The 9,501-nt window shown below is 47.4% G+C and overlaps 1 long non-coding RNA gene across 1 annotated transcript; it reads right to left on the reverse strand.

Annotated features, from left to right (window-relative positions):
- Window positions 1-356: 356 nt before the first annotated feature.
- On the reverse strand, window positions 357-9,141 carry LOC134157512 (uncharacterized). Its single transcript, XR_009962348.1, has 3 exons — window positions 9,054-9,141; window positions 8,555-8,944; window positions 357-840 (listed from the first exon to the last, which is right to left on the reverse strand). It is a non-coding gene; the product is annotated as an uncharacterized LOC134157512 (long non-coding RNA).
- Window positions 9,142-9,501: the final 360 nt, after the last annotated feature.

The raw sequence follows: 9,501 nt of genomic DNA on the forward strand, positions 1-9,501 counted from the left end.
AGGCTGAACTTTTAGTTGACAATTTTTAAAAGATACTCAATACTTCTATTTTCAGCTCATTTTGGTTTTGCTTGCAGAATCCTGGGGAGAGGGTTAATTCTGCAAGTGAGAGGGTGCACCAGAACAGCTTTACTTGTAACTGAGTAGCTCAGTGGTGTTAGCTGTCTCAGGAAGGGTTTGCTTTCTTTAGGTCTCACAGTGCTTTGGAGATTACTCCTTGGTTTCCTGGAGATCCCCCTGTCTTCCCCTTAATCCATTCTAAAGAGGTGTCCAATAGAGGGCCAGCCTGAGACCAGGTGGACCAAGAGGCATTCATGCCCTTCCACATGCACAGAGCGCGAAAAGAAAGGAAAAAACCTTTTATTATAACAGCCTTTTGCAGAAAGTCAAAAGCAAAGTCATATCAGACACCTTTTACAGAGGCAACAGCAGCCAGAGGGGTAAAAGAGAAGGCCATGCTCGGCTTCTCTGGTGGGACTGGACCAGTTTACGTGCTAATCCCAGTGTGAGCAACCAGAGCTGTCTCCAGCCGGAGCCAGTTGTCTGACTTCAGCACTTGGCAGAGATGAACAGAGATCTGTAGCGCAGGCGCTGGCTGCCTGAAGCCATGGGCTGCTCGGTGTCAGCAAATGGAGCTAGATGGAAAAATAAATACAGAGAACATCTTGAATTTGGAGAGTGATTCCTGCACCACTACAGGGCTCAGCAATACCGCTGCCTTGGCTTTTTAGTGCCTGCAGCATGCTTTATGGTGTGGCCAATGGCAGGGAGGAAGCTGCCATCCCTCCCGCAGCTTGTGCAATGCCTGCAAGCTCAGGGATATTTCAGCATTTGTTGTCCCTGAAAAAGAAAAGAAAAAGCCCATAATTCTGAGGCCAAAGCAGAGAACTGACGGCAAAGAAGGGATTTTGGCAGGAAGGCACTGGAGGATGGTGCTGCGGATGGGTTATATTCTAGGGGATAGCAGCTCGATGCTCCCATGGAACAGCCAGTGCTGTCCTCGCTGACAGCCCAGGATCCAAGCATCCATCCCCAGATGCTTTTGGAAATGCCACCTGTATATGTGTAACATCATGACACTACATGCCGCTGTGACAGGGCTGGCAGTGCAGAGGGCACCAGTGGGGAGGGAGCGGGGGATGCGAGGCAGCGTACAGATCTAAATAAGGCCAGAGAAGTAAGGGCAGGATCATTTTAATCAGTTAAAGTTTCATTACCATGGATACCACAAGGGGGGAAACATTCCCTATAGGAAAGGGTGAAGCATGTACTTTCTTTTCCCAGATGGCAGGTCTTGCAGCCAGCCTCCCTGATGAAATGAAGCATGTCTGCATCCATGTCCCCTTCCTAACCCTCAGTTTTAGAACCTGTTGGTTAATTTTAGCCAGGTCATATCTGGGGATGTCTCAGGGGACTTCTGCTCCTATGCCTTCTAGGAAGTGGAGACGGAGAGCCGTGGACAGTCCCCCTCACAAATCCCACAGGGGAGATGCTGCTACCGCAGGACACAGAGTTCACTCATGCCCTCTGAGCAGTAGCTGCATAAGCATGTGTCCTTTATACCCATATATAGTTTAGGTTCAAGTGAAAACAAAGTAGAAATGGCTAAATACTAACCCTGATCCTCCTCCCAGCAATGCACTCAGCAAAGCCCCCCCTCCTTCCCTCCCCAGGGAGAGCCAGGCAGCAGGGAGTGCTCAATGGGGCACAGCACACTCTATTCTTTGGTCGATATTTCAGCCTGCAGATCAAAAGCCTCAATTTCCAGCCAGCTTCCCTAGAGGGCACAGGTAGTTAAGGCAGTACTTTCTCCCCTGCTCAACTTCCCATTTTTTTTGGAGAAAAGTGGCAGTGCTACTTGTTCAAAAGCTTATAATATCCTTTCAACCAAAAAAAAAGAGAATTAAAAATACTTCTGCTAGTGCAGCTGAATGGCCAAACCCCAGCCAAGCTCACTGAGCTCACTTCTCATTCAAACTTTACCTATTATCTTGTCCAGCTTGAACAGCACAGATTTACACACACCTAGCAGGGGTGTACCCCATTTCCACCCCCACCCCCCAGAAAAAAAAGGTCATTAGCATCAGCATTTCTGAGACCAGTTGAGACAGCTCTCTGCTTGGAAATAATCAAAGGCAGAAGCTGTTGGTGCCTTGGCACACCAGACACCTCATCCAGCCTCGTTTTGTGAGTCTGTGCTTTGCATCAGGGTAAACTCACTGCCACCTAAGCAGGTTGCTTCAGGGACAGCTACTTAAATAAGGCCAAGCAAATCAGCCATTGGAAATAACAGCTCTAGTGAGCCTCACACCTTCTCGTTCCAGTGAAGTGCTCATGAGCCGGTCAGTTCTCTCATGTGTTCGCTAGGGAAAACAGAATATACAGTTTTCCACAGCATGTGGCCTCAGGCCTTCCCAAGCATTTGCTGGCAAACCATGGCACTGGGTGCATCCACTCCGAACACAGCAGGTAAAACTTTTCTCTTTCTACAAGGACCCATGTCAGAGAACAGAAGGCTTTTCTCACTCCTTCTGAGGCAGGCAGGATTCTGGTATCACCCATGGACTCCAGCATCCCACACTGTCAGAGTGAGGAAGATTCTGGGTAAAACCCCTGTGTTTTAACTAAGCAGAATCACAGCGGTGATTGCTTCACTGTTTTTTCCTGGTCTATTCTGAATTTCAATTGGATTTGGGGCTGGAGGGACAGCAGCTTGGTCCTGCTCCTGTTGCAATCCCAGTGGCTCTCCCATGGCATGGGGGGATTAAATCAAATTACACATGGGCCAGGTGAGGAGTAGTGGGATTAGAAGGCAGCTATGATATTTCCCTTTTAAAGACCAGCAAGGCAGGGGATGGAAGCTAAGTGGCAATTGATCTGACTCCTGAAGAACAGCATTTCAAAGTAAATTGTTAAGGATGAACCAGTCATTGCCATTTACATTTCCCATGGTTGATAACAGGTTCCAGCTGCCCCAGAGACAGGAGAAACAGCACAGCCCACCTAGCAAAATGCCAAAGAGCACAAACCATCCCAGCAGCAGTATATTCATGGGTGGAAAAGACCCTTCCCAGACAGCTGGACAGAGCCAGTGCCCTGCCAAAGTACCTCTTGGAAATCTCCACCAAAAACCATGCCTGAGCCTCTTAACCATTCCCTCCACTGTCACAGTGGATTTGCTCCACTAAGTTAGGCAGCCCCAGGACTGGCTACCGGCATGTGCTTCAGCATGTCTGCAAGTACCAGGCTGGCCTCAGATCTGAGCCACAGAGTTCTCATAAGTATTAATAAACCTAGGTTCATCATCCTGACTTTAGCCACTGACCCAAAGCTGATGGGTCCCTTTTAGTATGGTGTACAGGCTGCTCTTACCTCTCTGCATGTGGACACCAAGTGGAAACTCAGAGAGATATCACCATGTTTTAAACCTGATAGATCGTGGCGCAAGCATCACCCTTCGCGCTTGTAACAGCCGTGCACCTCTCTGGGTGTCTGTGCGCAAAGACAGGCAATGTTATTTCCCGCGGCTCTCTTAACTGCTTATCGATCCCAGAGAGCCTCCAAATGGATTTCTGCAGCTAGCTATCATCCTCCATAGCCTGGGAGATCCCTTCTATATCATAAAGTAGACATCTCAGTTACAGCTTTATTTACTGCAAAAGAGCAATTAAGCCATCCCAATTCGATTTATGGCTAGCACAGATAACTCTTCTTAACACAGGCCAAGACCAGCTTAACTTTTGGATGCTTACCTCTTGCTAAGTGAAAGAAAAAACAAAAACCCAGCTTCATTTGTGCATTTTTTGCATCTCTAGCCCAAATTCAAGCCTCACCTGTGATCAATCATGTACAAGCTGGGAAAACATCCACTAGAAGTGCATTTAATAGATTTCCACTGTGTTCATTGCACAGTCACAAAGTCAGAGCTCAGCTCATCTAGCTTTATTTTCTGAAAGCTGCATCCTGAAGCTGGTATTCAGGACATGGTGGGTTTGATACCCAAAGCTATTTAAACATACAGCTTCATACCCAGGGCAGCACAACAAAGCCATGGGGCAATAAGGTACGTAAGGAGAAAGGCATACACAGCCAAGCCCAGGATGATGCTCCACTTTACATATGAGAAAGACACAGTCACCAGGGCAAGGCCACCCGACTGGGGATGCAGTGGCCCAGCCAAATGTCCAGCCAGTATGGCAGGGGGCTGGAAGCCAGGACATCCCTCCCAGCCCCTTCCTGACCCTCTCTGGGGGTGCACCGTGACAGTCATCACCCCAGCACACAAAGCCTCTTGTGGGTTTGAGCCTTAGCTGCTATTGCAACAGTTTTCAATGGATAATGTTCATGCTTTACAGCTTTACAGAAAAGAGCACTGAGATTGATACAGATCTGCACTTTATTAATTTTTCCAGCTACCAGCACTGAACTAATCCAGTTGGAGACTAATCTAATTTCTCAATAACGTGTAGATTTTCCACATTATCAAATTCATTTCTCATTACCCATTAGGGCAAGTGGAGTTTCCGTAGCAAGGTGGATACCTCAGCATCGCTGCGTAATGCTCCTTCCAATAATCCACTCGGCTAATGGATATCCTCTCTGGGTGAGAGTCTGTGGTATTTAAAGACATTCTCTTTTTAACTGATTTTATGTCTAGGCAGGACAGAGCATTAAGACTGGGGAGCCCAGGGTGAGCAGTAAATGTCTCAAGGTGCTGCTTTTGCTTAATCATACACTTAGAAAGGTTCTAAATAATACATAAATAAATAAAGATATCAACAATAATAGCCTGGCTATTTTTGAGCTAATCCTTGCAAACAAAAATGGGCTAGGCTCTGCATGCCAGCCCTGCTTTCCTGGTGCATTCACACATGTGCCTTCAGTCACAAAACCCCATCTCAGCCTGTACATTTGCACCACACTTTGCAGGTAAAGGGACCTGCTCCTTTGCCAGCTCATGTCAATAGTACTGCCACTGTGACTCAAGCTCACAGGTACAGAGATCAGCCCCAGCAGGAGTACATACTTCATCTCATTTCCTCCTTTTTCCATAAATCGTCCCATTTACCCTAAGGAAAGCAGACCTGCAACCTGTTTCACCAAGTCCCAGAAGCCGGAGGTTTGCTCTCATCCTCACCTGTATGGGAAACATCAGGCAGGTTTATATGCTCACTTGCCTGTTTGTTCTCGGACATAGCAAAGACAAGAAGGGAAAAAAAATAAGGACCCATGCCCTTTCTATTTGTTTCCCCTTCAGCACTTCAGACAATGTCTGAATGTTAATTTAACAACTTCTGGACAGGACAGTAGCCTTATTTAATGTATGGTGACAAATTAATTTACAAGGACAAGAAAAACAACCAAAGCCGTTCAGCATCTGAAATACAGCATTATTTCCTGCAGCATTAATTGGTGGCATCAGTACTGTGCAATTTGTTACTGGTGGCACATTTCTGTATGGCTTCATTTCCTTAAAAGCGTGGGAATTAATTAGGGCTTTGTGGCAGCATGGGACTGGCAGGCACCAAGCATAATGTGGGCAATCACCAGAGAGGCTTCCTCGCTGCACGTGTGCATTAAAGGTTAGCAAACCACTGGTGTAAATACCACAGCTCCCCTGACTTACGGGGATTCATTTACTCTGAGGCAGATGTGTTTACACCAGCTGAGCACTTGCACCCCTGTGTTTAAGCGCAGAACAAGAATTCACCTCTTCTAAGTGATATATGGCAATGTTTAATCATCGGTGTTTGTTTCTAAGTAGCAGGGTTACTGAGGCTGCCTTTTCCCAGTTAGCTGTTATCCTCAGTAATTTCTGCTGACAAGAAATTCAACCAGGCAGCTCCAGCGCTGAGATGTCACTGTCCCTTCTGCTGACACCATAATTGTATTTCACCTCCATTTCTTTTATATGCTGAGTAACTCCAAGGGGGAAAATAGAAGCACAGCCCATGCCATTCTGTCCAGGCGTCATCAGCAAACTTGCCGAGGGTGCGTCAATCCCACTGTCCATGTCACCAACAAAGATGTTGGACAGTGCTGGTCCCAATACTGACCCCTGAGGAACATCACTCGTCACTGTTCTCCACTGCAACATTGAGATGTTGACCACAATACTGTGAGTGCAACCATCCAGCCATTTCCTTATCCACCAAGTGGTCCTTCCATCAAATCCATGTCTCTCCAGTTTAGAGACAAGGATGTCATGCACAACAGTGTCAAATGCTTCTGCACAAGTCCAGGTCCAGAGGACAAGATCAATCTGTATTGGTGCTATGAGATGGATGAGGCTGGGGAGGGAGGATAAGGTGCTCCACAAGAAGATTCATGCTCCGCAAGTCAAAGAACATTGCAGGGCTGCAAAAAACAGAACTGTGGGCACGCTGCATGCCTGGAGAGCAGAGGCTCATCCTTACCTGGTTCCTCAGCAGAGGCTGAGGAGGCCACACTTATGGGCACAGCCAGCCCTGCTGCAGCTCCGAGAGCTGCATTGATGCCAGGTTCCTCACCGCATGCTTTGGGCTCCCCAACACTGCAGCAGAATTACTGCTGCTGGTGTCAGGCAACATTCCTTGAAAACACTAATCACCTTTTACCACTTCAAGTAGTGCAATACGCCATAAAACCAGGGCATAAGTTTGGCTGGAAGCTCATAAGACTCCCCAGCATGTGAGCAATGCTGGGGTTTGATAGCCCCGATGTACGGCTTGAGCACCAACAATTCAAACTCCATTTTGACTTCAACACATGGCCAGAAAAGCTTATAAATCAAAACATAGTGTGTCCAGGGGTCCTCTGACCTAGCACTGAAATTGGTTACCCCAAGAAAACCTTCCCATGTCTTCCAGTGGTTCAGAATTTATTCTAAAATTATGTATTTTATACATATGCATTAGATATTTATATAAACCTGACCTTTAAAGAGCTGCCCTGAGCACTACATATAAACCAAATATAAAATATTTCAACCAACAGCTTCAAGATGACATGTGGGTAAAATTCAGGGCTGGGGAAAGGAGAAAAGAGGCAGGCTCTAAAAATCGAATACTGCAGAAAAATGTGCTTCTAACCTTGGCTCTGCACCAGGTTCACGAGATGTGTCACCCCCAGACCTCGGTCCTCACTCTCCAAGACACAGGCATGAGCTCAGATGACCTATTTAAGGTATGCTGAGATCCCAGAGGACAAAAACTAGAGATGCAATGGTGACATTTAGCTGCCCAAATCCTAAATAACTAATGAACACTCTGGGGGCTGGTCAGCAAAAGCAGTAAAGTTGTAAGAATTCAGGAAAAAATACTCAGTTTCATACTTTCTCATGGGCCTTGTTTAAAAGACCTTTCCTACAGGTAACCTGATAACCCTGTCATCAAACCTTCACTAAAGCAGATCAGAAACAACTTGAGTCTCCAAGTCATAGCTGATGACTAGTGGCAGTGCATCTCCTAACACAGGGCTTGCAGTATTAACATTTACAAAATCACAAGACCCTGACGCTAAGTCTCCTGACCTTTAAGTCAACTAGATTCAGATTTCTTTTTTCTTTCACTCTCACTGCACTTTTGGGATGGATTTAGGGAACATTGCAAGGAGTCACCATCACCCATTTCTTCTGACATTTACATTTCTGGTCCCCTAAATTCAGGTACTGTAAGCACTGATTTATTCTTCAATAGTTCTTTTCAATTGGTGCATTTTGATAATCCCTGGATTTAGGCCAATTCATGAAAGATTTTAGAGCTTGGTTGAAATATATCTCCCTTTGAAACTCAGTCTGACCCAAACCAGCATTAAACAGGTCCTGAAGGTTGTCCAAATTGGCTCACAAAGAAAACCTCTTTCCACTGAGCTAGGAGTGACCTTATGCATTTTACAGGTCACAAGGAAAGGAGAAGGACTAAGATTCAAAGAGAGGATAATAGAAAATTCCCTAACACTGAGCCTGCACCATGGCCCTAGGTGTGCAATACGAGAGCAGTCCTTATTCAATCCTTTTGCCACATTTCTGCCTTTGATAACACATTCCCCTGGAAAGTGAAAACCAAGTTCAGAGAAAGCTTTGCACTGGACTGCATTTATGTGGTTGGCTAAAATAAAAAAGCAGAGTCAGGTGTTTGATGGCTGCTCTATGGCACTGAGTGAAAGCCCTGCTTCTTTCTTTTGCATTGCTAAGGTGTGCATTGTAGATAAAAGTCCCATTTCTGACTGAGGCACTCACTGCTGCTCCCATTAGTGAAAGAACTGGGTCTGCTCCTGCTCTGCCCCGTCTTGCTCACCACCACAGGATGACTCTTGGCTTTACTGGCTGCCATGAGCAAGTGGGAACCCCTGACATCCCTTCTCCGTGTTGCAAACAGGCACCAAAACTCACGCAATCCTCCTGCCCACTTTTGGCGACTCCAGCTTTCTGCCTCGCTGGCTGCTGCCCTGTGAGCCTTTTGGCTCAGCAAGGCTGGATGGAGGTGAAGGCACAGTGACACTGTAAGCCAGCTCAGCATGGCCCAGCACAGCTTAGCAACACCCAACCGCCTCAGCTGGCTCTATTTGTACATACAGATAAATATACATTAGACAGAGCTGAAAAGACAGAGTCAGCTCCTCTCTGAGGTCCTTCAGCTCCTGTTACCAACAGATCCCCCACGCTCTGTGGCACGCACGCTCTTTATAGCAGCCATCAGCCTGGCACAGCATAGAGCAGATGGTCATAACGACTTGGCCCACGGCCGCTGTCAGCCCCCAGCTCCTTGCCTCACATGATGTTCAATGGGCCACCTGGGCCTCCTGCATGCCTGTGGGGCCGGGCAGGACACAGTGCAACCGGGGACAATGCTGCAGCAGTTGCTGGCATGGCAGGGGTTAACACCGGATGGTCCCAGAAATTATTGGCTCATGCTGCCCTGGCATCTCCACCTACCACTGATGATACTGCTCCTGCTCGGGGTAGCTGTGGGCAGAAATTGGCAGGGAGAGATGCTCTGAGCAACACTGAATGGCAGAGAGAATGCAGGACCTCCGGCTAAACCTCAAAAGTCTTATTACCACCCATTAATTACCTGCTCTTGGTGCTCATTGCTGATGCAGCTTCATCCTGCTGATGTGGCCGCACAAAGGTCCCCAGGAAGCGTCCACTGCCACTGTTTGCACCTAAGACGAGGGCACAAGGGGTAGCGTGCGGCACATGGCCAGCTCTGCAGGAGAGAGGCAGCAACAGCAGGGGCAGAAACCACATGCTTTACCCCTCAAAGCACATGTATTACCCCCAAAGGTGTAAGGAGACAAGGGGCAGCCTGGGCACAGCCACAACCCATCACCTCCATGGGGCTGGGGACATGGGCAAGAGACAGGTCTTCCAGCTTGGCTGTAGGGAGCCTTGGGCAGGAAGAAACCATGTGCAGAGACTGGCTTTGTGCATTGGTCAGGTGTTTCCCCCACAGCTGGAGGTTTTGCACTGTCACCAGTAAACTGTTGTTTGTTTTTCAGCCAAGAACAATAGCCATTCCA

This window comes from Pezoporus occidentalis, unplaced genomic scaffold (assembly GCF_034315485.1).
Source record: "Pezoporus occidentalis ecotype Australia unplaced genomic scaffold, CSIRO_AGI_Poc_V1 ctg97, whole genome shotgun sequence".
Classification (NCBI taxonomy): Eukaryota; Metazoa; Chordata; class Aves; order Psittaciformes; family Psittacidae; genus Pezoporus; species Pezoporus occidentalis.